At 42.1% G+C, this 12,936-nt stretch overlaps 1 protein-coding gene across 1 annotated transcript in view; it reads right to left on the bottom strand.

Annotated features, from left to right (window-relative positions):
- The window catches only part of LOC111142507 (oxysterol binding protein like 1A), a 236,652-nt gene extending 229,820 nt beyond the window's left edge, over positions 1 to 6,832 (bottom strand). Inside the window, exon 1 of the mRNA XM_022495736.1 lies at positions 6,792 to 6,832. The gene's annotated coding sequence lies outside the window, so the exon portion shown is untranslated. The remainder of the gene's footprint in view (positions 1 to 6,791) is intronic.
- Positions 6,833 to 12,936: the final 6,104 nt, after the last annotated feature.

The following is a 12,936-nucleotide window of genomic DNA, read 5'->3' on the forward strand; positions in this document are numbered from 1 at the left end:
ATCTCTGTCTGTCAAATAAATAAATAAAACCTTAAAAAAAAAATCTCTTGCTGTTCTCTAACTCCCATGGGTTTTAATGGAGGTGCCTGTTTGATTCAAAAACATTTTTTTTTTTTTTTTTAGTTATTTGACAGACAGAGATCACAAGTAGGCAGAGAGGCAGGCAGAGAGAGAGAGGAAGGGAAGCAGGCACCCTGCTGAGCAGAGAGCCCGATGTGGGGCTTGATCCCAGGACCCTGAGACCATGAGACCATGAGACCATGACCTGAGCCGAAGGCAGAGGCTTAACCCACTGAGCCACCCAGGCGCCCCTGATTCAAAAACATTCTTAAAGCAACTTGGATATGCTGTCATTTATAAAGCAATTTTAACCTCACATTGATCAAAACAAATTAGTCTATCAGAAGGCCTAGTCAATTCCAGAAGTTTGCTGACTGTAAAACTTAGGACTTAAGTAATATCTTTGAAGATAAATTCCTAATGCATTTCCCCTATGTTTCTTTCATAAACTCCTATTACTTTAGAAAGGAGAGGTTGGGGGATGGTGGAATCTGACACTTTATCTCCCCGTAGAAACAAGTTTATAAAATCACATATAAATTTAAAACTTACTTCCATGAGCAAATCATTTTATAAGTATTAAGAGCAGAGAACAGAATACATTTTATAGCAGATAATTTCTCGGTAGCTCTAACAGTCAAAATTGCACAACTCCAAAGATACCTATAATTTAAAAACTGAGTAAACTTCCTAAAATGCTAGCAGTACTAACTAGACCAATATAATCATCTCTATGTTCCTTCCAACTATGCTGCAAAGAAATCGTTCCAAACCAAGGCATAGAACCTTTCATGACAACTTATCCATTTAAGAATCATAACGAAGAATCCATGGCTGACTATGTAGACAGGAATTTTAGAATATCCACTACTATCTAAAACCATGTGCCTTCAGCAGGCATCCAGGTAGTCATCAGCGCGGGCTAGGAAGGTGTCCAACATAATATCCACATAAATCTGCAGCTTCCCTACCACCACCAGGGACACTATTGCCTTCCTCATCACTAGTGTCACACAAGGGGGCTTACCACATTCCAGGTATTGCCCTGAACTCTGATGGCTCATTCATGAATAAAACCAGGCTTTAAACTAGGGGAACTCTGAAGTATTGGAGTATACAAATCAGTTATTATCCACATTTCTCAGGTCTGACTTGCCTTCTCCATTCCCAACCTCAACTAGGTCCCTCACAGTATTTGCCACATTTCAGTCTGTAAGGATTCATGTCATTTCTTTGCAATTCCTTACACTGTAAACTTGAGTAAGACAAGGGTCCCACATCCCTTATATTCCCCACTATATTCCTGTATTCCTAGTACCCAGCAAGGTGCCTAGAACATAGCAGGAAATCAAACGTTAAATAGATGGACAGATGAATGGACATAGATTTATTTCTCTGAGAACAAAGCAATTCTGCCTCCCTACAGAGAGGCCTAAAGGCCATGCCTTTGATATAAGCGGTACACCTTTACCTAATAACAAAATTAATTTTTTAAAAAATATTTATTGAAGAGAGGAGAAAGATAGAAAGGGCAAGTGCACATGGCAGGGGGTGGGTGCTGGGAGAGGGAGAGAAAATCTGCAGCAAACTCCCCTCTGAGCACTGAGCAGGGAGCCTGATGCAGGGCTCAATCTCACAAACCTGAGATCATGTCCTGAGCCGAAACAAGAGTCTGAGACTTAACCAACTGAACCACCCCAGTGCCCAAAGTTTTCTCTTATATGCCACAGGAAATTAAAATCATACCAAAAAAAAAGAGAACTTAAAAAATAAAAAAAAAAAAAACCACTCTAGGATTACTCAGCATTACTATTTAATTTAGTGTATCTCAAACCAATTTCTAGGATTAATAGTTAACTTTTGGGAAAAAAAAGCAAAACAAAAGAATCCAAATTCAGATGTTGAACAGATTTTTTAAAAAACATTTTCTGGAATCTTGAGCTTATTTCAGAAAAGGGGTGTGTCTCTGAGGTTTAAAAAAAAGGTGATTTCTTAATGCAGCTGATCAGAAGGGATTTGAGCCACAGCCTATCAACAAGTGGATATTTTCAACTGCTCTTTTCATATTCATGCAATTCCAAACTCTCTTTTTAAAATACACTGAGATTTTTAATGACCAAGAGAATATTTTCAAGGAAATAACTAGACAAAAAAATATTGAGAGCTTCAAAAACTGGGAGACTCCAGACTATTTTGCCTTGTTTCCTCTCCTCCAAGGTCCACTGAGGAAGACAGGCTTCTAAATTATTTTGTAGAAAGGAAATTTATATTTTTTATAAACACTGTAAATTACCTAATTAAACTGATCTCCATCCTTGATAGTCAGTCCATGCCACTGAATGCCCATTCAATATAGTGGATAAATTCCATACCCCTGACAACTGAGATCTTAGCCTGACTACATGTTGTGATTTTTAAAATTCTCATATATACTGCTTTTATGCTTGGTATTATTACAATAATAGTTGAAACAATGTATACTAGGAATTTGAATAATGAGAAAAATTAAATTTATGAATATATTTTACAAACTAAACCTAACATAAAAATCTGTAGTGTGCTTAGTTATTAGCATTGCATTCCAAAATAGTTAGCAACTCAATGGTGTGGGGTTTCCCCTCCACTATCACATTCTCTTAATGTGAGGAAAATATTAAAAACTGAAGTAACTATGTAAAAACATGGCAAGAGTTGGGATGCCTGGGTGGCTCAGTTGGTTAAGCAGCTGCCTTTGGCTCAGGTCATGATCCCAGCATCCTGGGATCGAGTCCCGCATCGGGCTCCTTGCTCAGCAGGGAGCCTGCTTCTCCCTCTGCCTCTGCCTCTGCCTGCCATTCTGTCTGCCTGTGCTCGCGCTCTCTCTCTCTCTCCCTCTCTTTCTGACAAATAAATAAAATCTTTAAAAAAAAAACAAAAAAAAAAACAAACAAAAAAAAACATGGCAAGAGCAAGAAAATAAATTTTGCCCTCGATCTTACTAACTCCTAGCAAATAATCAGTGAGTTCTCTAATATGATGCTATACCCATGTGTATGTATGTACATACGTACACATATAAACAAAACTAAAACTATAAATTTGTGGGTGCCTGGGTAGCTCAGTCGGTTAAGTGTCTGCCCTTGGCTCAGGTCATGATCCCAGGGCCCTGGGATTGAGCCCCAGGTCGGGCACCCTACTCAGCAGGGTAGGTCTGCTGCTCCCTCCGGTTGTGCTGTCAAATAAATAAAATCTTTCTTAAAAAACCTACAAATTTCTAATAACAGTTACATAAATACATTGTTTTAGAAATTCAACATTGGTAGACAGATTTATATTTAACCTAACCCTATTTTTAGAGATGAAAAATATTAAAAGTACAAAGATAAAGTTACTCGCCAAGTGTATGACGATAAAGCCACAACCAGAATCAAGAACTTCCATTCAAGGCATGAAATGTTGTTAAAGTCATACATTTCATAAAATTCAATTCAGCCTCTGAAGGTCACGGATTCTAGTTATGGTTTCTGTGAGCATTAAGGAAGTTAAATCTGAATTATGGCTTAATCCCTTCATTTTAAGAAGCTATTTACTAACTAAAATGAGACATCCAAAATATGGCAATTTAAGGGAAACAAATGATCAAGTCTATTTCAGGAAGTACTCACTTCTTTTAAAAATATAAAGTTAAATATTAAAAGTCACTTAAATTTTTATTCAGTGAAACTTTACAACTTCCTTCCAATAAGCCTTTGTGCACTGATAGCATTACCTCCTTTGGAGGAGAAATGATAGAGAAGTAGCTAAAATTGTAATATGTCACACTAAAGTTTGTGAACCATTAAAGTCAATGTAAAAATGTTTATTCCAAATTATTACTTTATATTTGACATATTTACACTATTTTCTCTTCCTATTTTTCATGTACTCACATGGATCTGGATACCCTACAAACATAGTAAAAGAATAATCCTACTAGCTGTGTATTTATTTTACCGTTATTTGGTTGAAAGTGTTAATCGAAATTTGTGAAAATTATGTAAGCTTATTGGCCCTGCTTTGGAAATTGTTTGAAGTAATCTTAGGTTGCTATACATTTTAGGTGCTGCATTAACCAAGAACTCTTTGATGCAACCTTGATTTGGATTTGAACTTGACAGATTTTGAAAACTATTAACTACTGTTTCAAGCAGTTTGGATCTGTAGGAGCAAAGGGCAGAGAAGTCCACATACTTGATAAATCCAGTTCTAAATAGTAAAAACACTCTAACAAGGAGCTTGCTAGCTTTTAATGATAAAATTCCTTAAATTTTAGATAAAAGGTATTTAAATGTTTTCCATTTTGATTATTTCACATTTGAAAATTACCTTCCAAACTTAATCAAATTAGGTATACACAATAATACTGACCTGTTATCTACCACACCATCAGAAGCTTCTCTTTAAAGAAAAGCTTTCACAAAGTGAAAACATGTGGTTACTTTCCATTGTCACATGATAGGAAAATGGACAGTTAAAGGCGGTTTTCACTACACAGAAATTCCTATTTGCTGGCTAATACAAGAACTCAAAGCAAGTGACTTGGGAATTCCTCTTACTAAAAGTGTTAAAATTGTCTATGGTGACAGACAGTAACTACATTTATCATGGTAAACATAGCTTAATGTACAGAGCTGTGCAGTAACTGGGATGTACACCCGAAACTAATAATACTGTATGTCAGCTATACTTCAGTGAAAAAGCTTTGGAACTATTTATACTTGGCCACCTTATAGTGGCTTAAGTCAGGTAAGTGAGGGAAAATCCAACATTTCTAGGAATCAAGAGCATCCTATAAGATACTTATATGACACCATGATCATCAATATAAATTGTACAGAGTACCTGATGGTATCTTTTCTAACACTTCATTAATGAATTCTGGCAAGACTGGTATAATTGGGTGCCTACACGGCTCACATCTGCCTTCTTTCTAGGAACTGGGAAGAATTTACTAGTCATGAATAAAGTTCTGATCACCACCAGACTTGGCTTGAAAGGACTGACACGGTTCCTAACCACTTCAAATTTCTCATGTGCACTTGCTAGCTCGTTCTCTACTTCACATATTATTTGTTAAGATGATTTCTGCTTTCTACTATTTTTCTCAGTGATTACCCAGAAAGCACAAAAGCTCAGCTTTAGTAATGTGAAGAGGTAAGAAAGAGCTACGGAGATCCAACTTGAAAAGATTAAATATACAGATGTACCTGTAAAATAAAACCACGAGTAGAAAATTTTAACGGGCACTGCATCACATTATCCATAAAAAGACAAAAACAACAACAACAAAAATCTGGCTATATTCTCCTACTTGTTGATTCGAAACAAGTCCTTCCCTCTGTCTTAAAGGAAGAGTGGAGGGAGTGAAGTTTAGAAAAAACTTCTAGCTGCTCTGATTTACAGGTGTAAGTCCTGCTTGAATAATACCTCCAAGACTGAGAGGCCTTCAGGGACAAGGATTAGCCACCCACCCCAAATTTCTGCTGATAAGATTTCTGCTGAGATGTTTAGTAAGTGTCACCTGATAAAAAGAATTTGGCAGAAGCCTACACAGCGTTAAAACAACTGCTCCAGATAAATCTACTCGACTTGGCGGCAGTTAACTCCTATTTTGAATATCAAATGTTCAGTACTGCCAGGGAGAAAACAAAAAGGGGATAAAATTTAAAACTGTTACTGCTTTCTCCTCCCCACCCCCCCTCCTGTAGAACTGGGAGATGAGAAGAGGGTGGATCTTGTAACCATCCTGTAATCGATGCAGAGATCTTGAAAATTTCAACTGGAGGATTCAGAAATTATCACTCCAATACTGGCTGCGTAAAATTCGTTGTTCTCAGGGTTAGTACGCGAACATCGCCAGCCCTCAAAGTCAACAAACTCTCTTATAAATGCTTCGCAAAGAGTTGAGGATATTCCAAACTCTACCCAGAATGCATTACGACAATGCGGGCTGAAGCTGTCAGTGAAAACGCATCACTGAAGTTAAAGCTAATTATGGTATCAACTCCACAATAGCCTAATAGCTAAATTTGCTACATTGGAGCAGCCTTATATTTAACTTAATATCACAATGCCAACAGCTCAACTTCACAACCTAGTCTGCATAAAGCAACGACTTGGACAACGAAAAACTAGTATTAACTAAATCAGAAAGACTCTCCCAAGGCCTTCTGCCAATCAGTAGGGCCCCCGGGTAAATGAATCGTTGTTCCTGCTGTGCAGCTGCAATCTTTCATACTGTTTCTGAATCCCTTTGATAGTTCTCCACGCTTGTCGAATTAACCACGAGGCACACTGTGAGATGGTCACGTGGGCAGCTCGTGACCTCCACGGAGAATCAATCGTCCCCTTACGGTAGTGGGAAACTAAAAAAGTTACGAGGCGCACATCCAAGTACCGAGCTAGCACGCAGCTGAAGACATGGTAGGAAATGCATGTGGCACCACCACGAAGTCGCAGCACTGGGAGTGGAAGTGCCACAAACGCCAACATCTTGCTACTTTTAAACAACTAACTTCGCTGCAGCGCTGGAGGGCCAGCGGCCGCGGGGAGACCGAACTCGGGCTGGGAGCCCAGCATCGCCACCGCACGACTCTGACCGGCCTCGGCGACGCGCGCACCCCCCGCCAGGGGCGGACAGATCTTCCCCGCGCATCAGGCCGGGGGGGTGGAGGGAGAACCCGCCCACACAGGAACAGGCCACGGAAACTGACCTACGCGGCCACCCGGGCTCCCAGAGCTCCCGGGGTGGGAGGTCACAGCGATGAAACGGCTGGCACCGGCTCTGGCTACCACTACCGGAGACTTGAGGCCCTGCGGAAGGACGGTCTGCGGGGTCCCGGCGCCGGGAACTGGGCGGAGCGCGAGACGGCCAGGCAGCGCTACGCGAGGTAGCGCCGGTCCGTGAGATGGCGCCGCCCCTCCGAGCCGCTCGCCCCACGAGCGCCCGCTGGCGCGCGCTCCATTAATTTGTGCCGGGCCCGTGCGGCACGTGACCGGCGCACGGGCCTCTAGGCGTACGCCTGGCGCCTCTGGGCCCCGCCTCCGCCCGGCACGCCCCGCCCCGCCCCCGCCCGCTCCCTTCCAGCCGGGACCACTGGCGCGGGTTCCAGGCTTCGCCAACATCTGTCAGAAGGGCCGAAGCATGGTGCTCCTGCCGCCACACCCCGACTCAGAAGAAGTGTACCTGACACTTGGGCGCTTTGGCGGGGAGAGGAAGCCCGCCAGGCCGAAGCACATGCTTCGGTTTAATGCTCTGGAAATTTGCAAATACATCACCAGCTGCCCATATTTTTTCTTTTCTGCTTTAGTTGCGATTTTACCCGTGGGGACTTAATTGGCAGTGTAAATTAGCTACACTCCTTCTTCTTTTCACGTGTCAAAGGATGGTCTTAAAATGCCATTCGGGTGTAACTGTTATAAGATAGGGTACCAGTGAAGGATGCTTAAAGAGGATTTAGAAAAGTTCCTTCACCTCCTCCCCCATCAAATAATCTTTCAGAAAGAGCAACTCTTCAGACTAGCTGCACAACAGGTCTAACCAGAGGGCATAATTACACAGCGTACAACATGAAGTATCATTGCAACTTTAAAAATATTATGCATAACTAAAAAAGACGAAATTATGAGCATATGAAAATTTTTCGAGCTTTTTTTTGTATTTTCCAATGTGTTTAATGAACTTTTTGTAATGAAAAATAAATAGGTATCATTTCTAAGGAACTGTAGTTTTTCTGTCAATTCAAGTTTGGAAACACATATAGAGAACCTATTATAGGCCAGTTGGTCATTGTGCTCAATTTTAATAGTCACATATGGTTAGCAGCTACCCTATTGGTCAGTGCTGTTCTAGAACAACAAAGAAACTACTGTATTTCCCCCAATCATGTCAAACTATCTTTTGAGAGAGAACCTCTCAAAACCTCCAGAAACAGTTAATAAATATTTTCTCCAAACTCTTTTCTGAGCTTATGAGAAGGTAGATATTTTACTTTTGCAGATAGAGCACGTTAAAATAACTGTGTCATCCCTATCCACAATGCATGTAAATAGGAACAGAAGTGGGAGCTCTAGATATATGGAGAGGGGCATTGGGAGTAACTAAGCCTTTGCCTTGCCATTCCCATGATTGCCGGACCCAACTGGAAAATTAATCAGTTCTTCAGACCATGAAGCACTTCAGAATTGCCCATTGCCTGGTGCAGACTAGGTCCACCTGGTATTCGTTTGTTTGCTTGATTTAATAAACTTAGGACCACACAGCTTTCTACCACTGTTTTCCTCCCTGCATCTCGATTCCCTGAAGCTTACGGTAGCTGATGTTTGTGTCTCTGCAGTTTTATCTTAAGCCCAAAAAGCACCAGAATGCCCTTTATGCATTGTATGTTTTAAAAACACTCCCCTGGTGCCAGCGTGACTTTGAAGTGCTGTAGGAGCACACTAAAGGCTTGTTAAATCTTATTAAGAGGAGGATTTTATAGACTGAGACTTTGGGTAGGGCATTGGGTAATTACTGCCTGGAATGCTGAAAAGTAGGTCAGATGTCATCAGGCAAATCCAGATAAATCGTTGAGTTGGGGGAAATGAACCATCCCCTATACCTACATATTAAGTACTTTGTAGTTAACTCCAAGCCATAAATGCTATGAGGTCATTGGAGATTTTTCTCTCTTGAAAGCTGTCTAAAAAAATTTTTTGTCATTTGTGCCATTACACCCAGCTAAAATAATTGAGCTGGCATACTTTCAGATATTAAATTATTTTTAGCTAGACTTAATTCTGTGCCTGTCCCCCTTAAGCAACTGAATGTCTACCAATGATTGATTGTGCTGGGTCCCCACCCAAAAAGCTCAGAAAGTTCTCTTTTTTGAAAAGTTTCCTGGTTGCAAGCAACTAAGTACTGACATTGGCTAACCGAAGCAAATAGGGAATTGATTGTAGTATCAAAGAAAGACCTGAAAAATCTGGCCTGGATTTCCAGGGATTAGAGCAGGAGAAACTAGTCTATAGCTTTTCCAAGGAATAAGAATAAGTTCTGATTATTTTTATTTTCCTATACTATCCTCAGAAGAGACAAAATTATAAAGGCGAGGGAGAGACTGACTTTGGGCTCATAGGGCAGGGCACCTTGGCTGACAATCCCACAAGATTACCTTCCATAGAAGAAGTAGCTCCCCACTTACTTACACACACACACACACACACACACACACACACACACACACACGAGTCCTGGTGCAGTGCTAGGACCAGAAGAAGAGGCAATGGTTGACAGGCAGCCACCATCACAGATATGCCCATTCAGTCTCTTTTTTGTTTTTCCATCAAGACCTTCTCCTTCATAGCTTTTCCCATAAGGCTCCTCGGACAAATATTTCCAGCTCCACTTTTAGCTCTTAGCTCTACTCACCATGAATACACCCCGCTTTTTCATCCAGTGAGTCTGACAATTACAGTACCCCTTCTTAGAAGTCTCAGAGAGTCTGCTCCACCCACAGCCCTGTTTTGAGAACTTCCTTACAAAACCTGCTAATCTTGGCTCAGCGGAAGGTGCAGGGTCAGGGCCTTCCTGAATGGTACCTTTCTAGCAGGCTTACCAAAGATCTGGTAGATACTCTCTGCCCAACAGAAAAGCTCTCTACTGAGTAGCATTAAACCATCTGGAATTCTCTCTGGGTCTATCTGACTGTGAAGTATACAAAGTACAGTCTTTAGCCGGGGTAGATGCAGAAAGACACAGAGTTCAGTGAAGACAGAGAACAAACCAACCATGGGATAGCAAGAAGGAGAGTAGAAAAATGATTAGAAGTAGAAGCAAAATTGGAGAGAGTGTGGGAAGCCAGGAGTAGGGAGCCAAGGGTGAAGCTCCCTGGTGAGAGGGGACTAAGTGGTGGCTGCCTTCTTTCTTCACCAAGCTTTCAGAGCAACACAGATGTTTCTGCTTTTAATTTTTTATTTTGTTGCAACAAACCCTTCTCTTTACCTGATGAAACCTGAGCATCACTCTATCCCTTGAACCCAGAAAGAGCCTCATATGTCACCACTACCCCCTTTCCTGCATTCTGCTCTCTTGTTCTTAATCTCTAACAAACAACCCTGTCAATACAGCCTTTCTTTTCAATAGCCACATCTTCTTTTAGGGTCTCTACTGCCCCCCTAATCTTCTGAGCACTCTAAAACCCATCTCCTTTCCAGAATCTCACTAGCCTCCACTATCGCCAGACTGCTGAGACACCTTTCAGTACCTGCTCCATACAGGTCAAAGGCCCTACTCTTGACGAGTTATCGTAGCATGAAGTATTGCTTCATTTACCAAAGACACAAAGCTCCCAGCACGGGCATTGGACAGACCAATCTCTAGGCCTGAATTGGAAGTGTAGATAAAATCACACACTTCTGGATCTTAGATTTGGAAGAGCCATCAGAAATCATCTAGTCCAACCATCTCAAACCCAAAGCCACATCATCCTCAACCACATTCTGAAGAGGTATTTTGCCAGCCTCAGGCTGGGAAATTCCTAATTCGGCAGATTCCTGTCTCCCAGTGCAGCTCAAACAATTGCCAGGCGCCCACCAACAGGATTACTGTTAGAAGTCCATCTGGCATCTGGGGGGCCACCCCAACACGCTTACTGTTAGAATTGCTTCTTGAGGCAAATGCTGTCTCCACACTGCTCACACCTGTTAGGTTTAATTATCCATTCACAGGCTATTTTTCTAGAAATTTAAAGACACTAGCGTGAACTGCCTTGATTTTCTTTCCAGGCTTCCATTCCCAGATGCTCCAGCCTGTCCTCATGTTCCAGCTGGTCGTGGCATTTTGATACACAGTTTGTACTTTTCTTTTAAAATTTAGTGCCTAGAACGACGCAAATCACATCTACATCTATGAAGCTAAATAAGAGTAGAGAAATCTTAGTCAAGGTCTATTATATGGCCTTTTCTCCCTTTAGTCTCTCTGCTCTCTACTGCTCTCTAGTGGTAGCTAGTGTTTTCTCAACTAATAGAGAATTGGAGAGAAGAAACAGATTGCAGAAGGAGGCTGGGGGAGGGGGAGAAGGAGTACAGCATAAACGTGATACATTTATATACAAATTCTTGGCCTCCTGAAGTTTACAATATAATTTTGGAGGCAAAGTATACAATGAAAACTAACAACAAAAAAAAAAAGACAAGCCACAGTAACACTCCCGAGGATTTGGGAAGAGTAGATCAGTAAGGACTAGAATAGGGAAGACATTTGGAAGTGGCATTGACACTCAGCCTGAGCTTTAGACAGCGAACACCAGGAAGAAGGAAATGAGCACGTTCTGCTTAGTAGATATGAAAGAGGCAGCAAGAAACTGAAAAATCAGGAGCTTCTTTTGGACAAGAGTTTAGGGCTAGAAGCGGATTTATGAATTACCCACAAATATCCATGATGTGGCACAGGATTACCCTTGGAAAGAAGATTGGGGTCATGTAAAGACTCACTAGAGCAGAGAATGTGTCATTAATCATGGATTAACTCATTCATTCGTCAGTAAATAACATGTTGCCTTAGTAAATAGCATGATTTTGTGAACAGATACGTGCTCTAGGCTGAGAAAGAAAAGATGCCTCTGACAACAGCCCTGACTTTAAGAACTTAAGAACCTAATCATGGAAATAAAACACTGTAAGACTTGTGAATCAGCAGGTGTATCACGAGAAGGAGAATAAGAATAGTAAGAAAAGTTTAGATAAAGGAGGAATAAGAGGAGGAAAGTTTTGTTTTCCTCCTGGGGCTATCAATGAATGCTTTACAAAGAGATGGCTTTTGAAGTTAAATCATTGCAATGGCTAGGTTTTAAAACTCTGGGAATGGGTGGGGAAAAATCCCGTTAGGCAGATGAGATCATCTGAGCAAAACTGGGTGGGGGAGGGGTGGCATACAAACTAGCATAGGGCCTTGCACGTAGGAGGTCATGCTGCAAGTGCGTGAGATTAAACAGGGATAGACTTCTTGGCTCTGCCTAACAGCCTCCCATCATCTGCTGGCAGCTCTGAGCTGAAACTGGATGGACAGGGCAGAGAAGGAAGCTTGGAGATGCTCAAGTATGGACAACAGGAGGATGGCTGAAAGCTCAGAGGTGAGGCTTAGGCTAAAGCTACCAACCTGTGCTCATCTGTGCAGAGGCCACTTGAAGCCAGGGGGCTTGCAGGAGAAGGCCTGGTGAGCAAGAACAGAGTGAGAATAAAAGGGGCCAGGGCTGAGCTTTGTGTCCTGCCCTTCCTCACATCCCTTGCCCACCAGCGCCCCTGCACTCTCAGCAGATGACTTCATCTCCTATGCTACCAAAGAAACCAACGCCATTGGATGAGAACCCCCTAGACTGGGGCACCTGTGTGGCTCAGTGGGTTAAAAGCCTCTGCCTTCGGCTCGGGTCATGATCTCAGGGTCCTGGGATTGAGCCCCACATTGGGCTCTCTGCTCAGCGGGAAGCCTGCTTCCCCCCCTCCCCCCCGCCTGCCTCTCTGCCTCCTTGTGGTCTCTGTCTGTCAAATGAATAAATAAAATCTTTAAAACGGAAAAAAAAGAGTCTCTTAAAAAAAAAAAAACAAAACCCTAGACTTCTTATTGCTGAGGCAACAAGCTTACCTGCACCCACCCCCTTTCTTACATTTCCTTTTCTGCTAACATGTCTAAGGCCAGAGCCTGCACCTGTGTTCGTGGTCCCTCCTTCTCCCCTCCTCAGCACCTCATTCTGTCCATTCCCTTTCTCCTGGACTTTCCTGTGCTCTCGCAGTGCACCTGCTGCAGGGGGCTTCTCTAGCCTGCACCATCTTTTGCAAATCCACCAGCCAGAGAGTAGTACCATTTCTCTCTTTCCTCCTTCA

Source organism: Enhydra lutris, unplaced genomic scaffold, assembly GCF_002288905.1.
Source record: "Enhydra lutris kenyoni isolate GAN:26980312 unplaced genomic scaffold, ASM228890v2 scaffoldscaffold8, whole genome shotgun sequence".
Classification (NCBI taxonomy): Eukaryota; Metazoa; Chordata; class Mammalia; order Carnivora; family Mustelidae; genus Enhydra; species Enhydra lutris.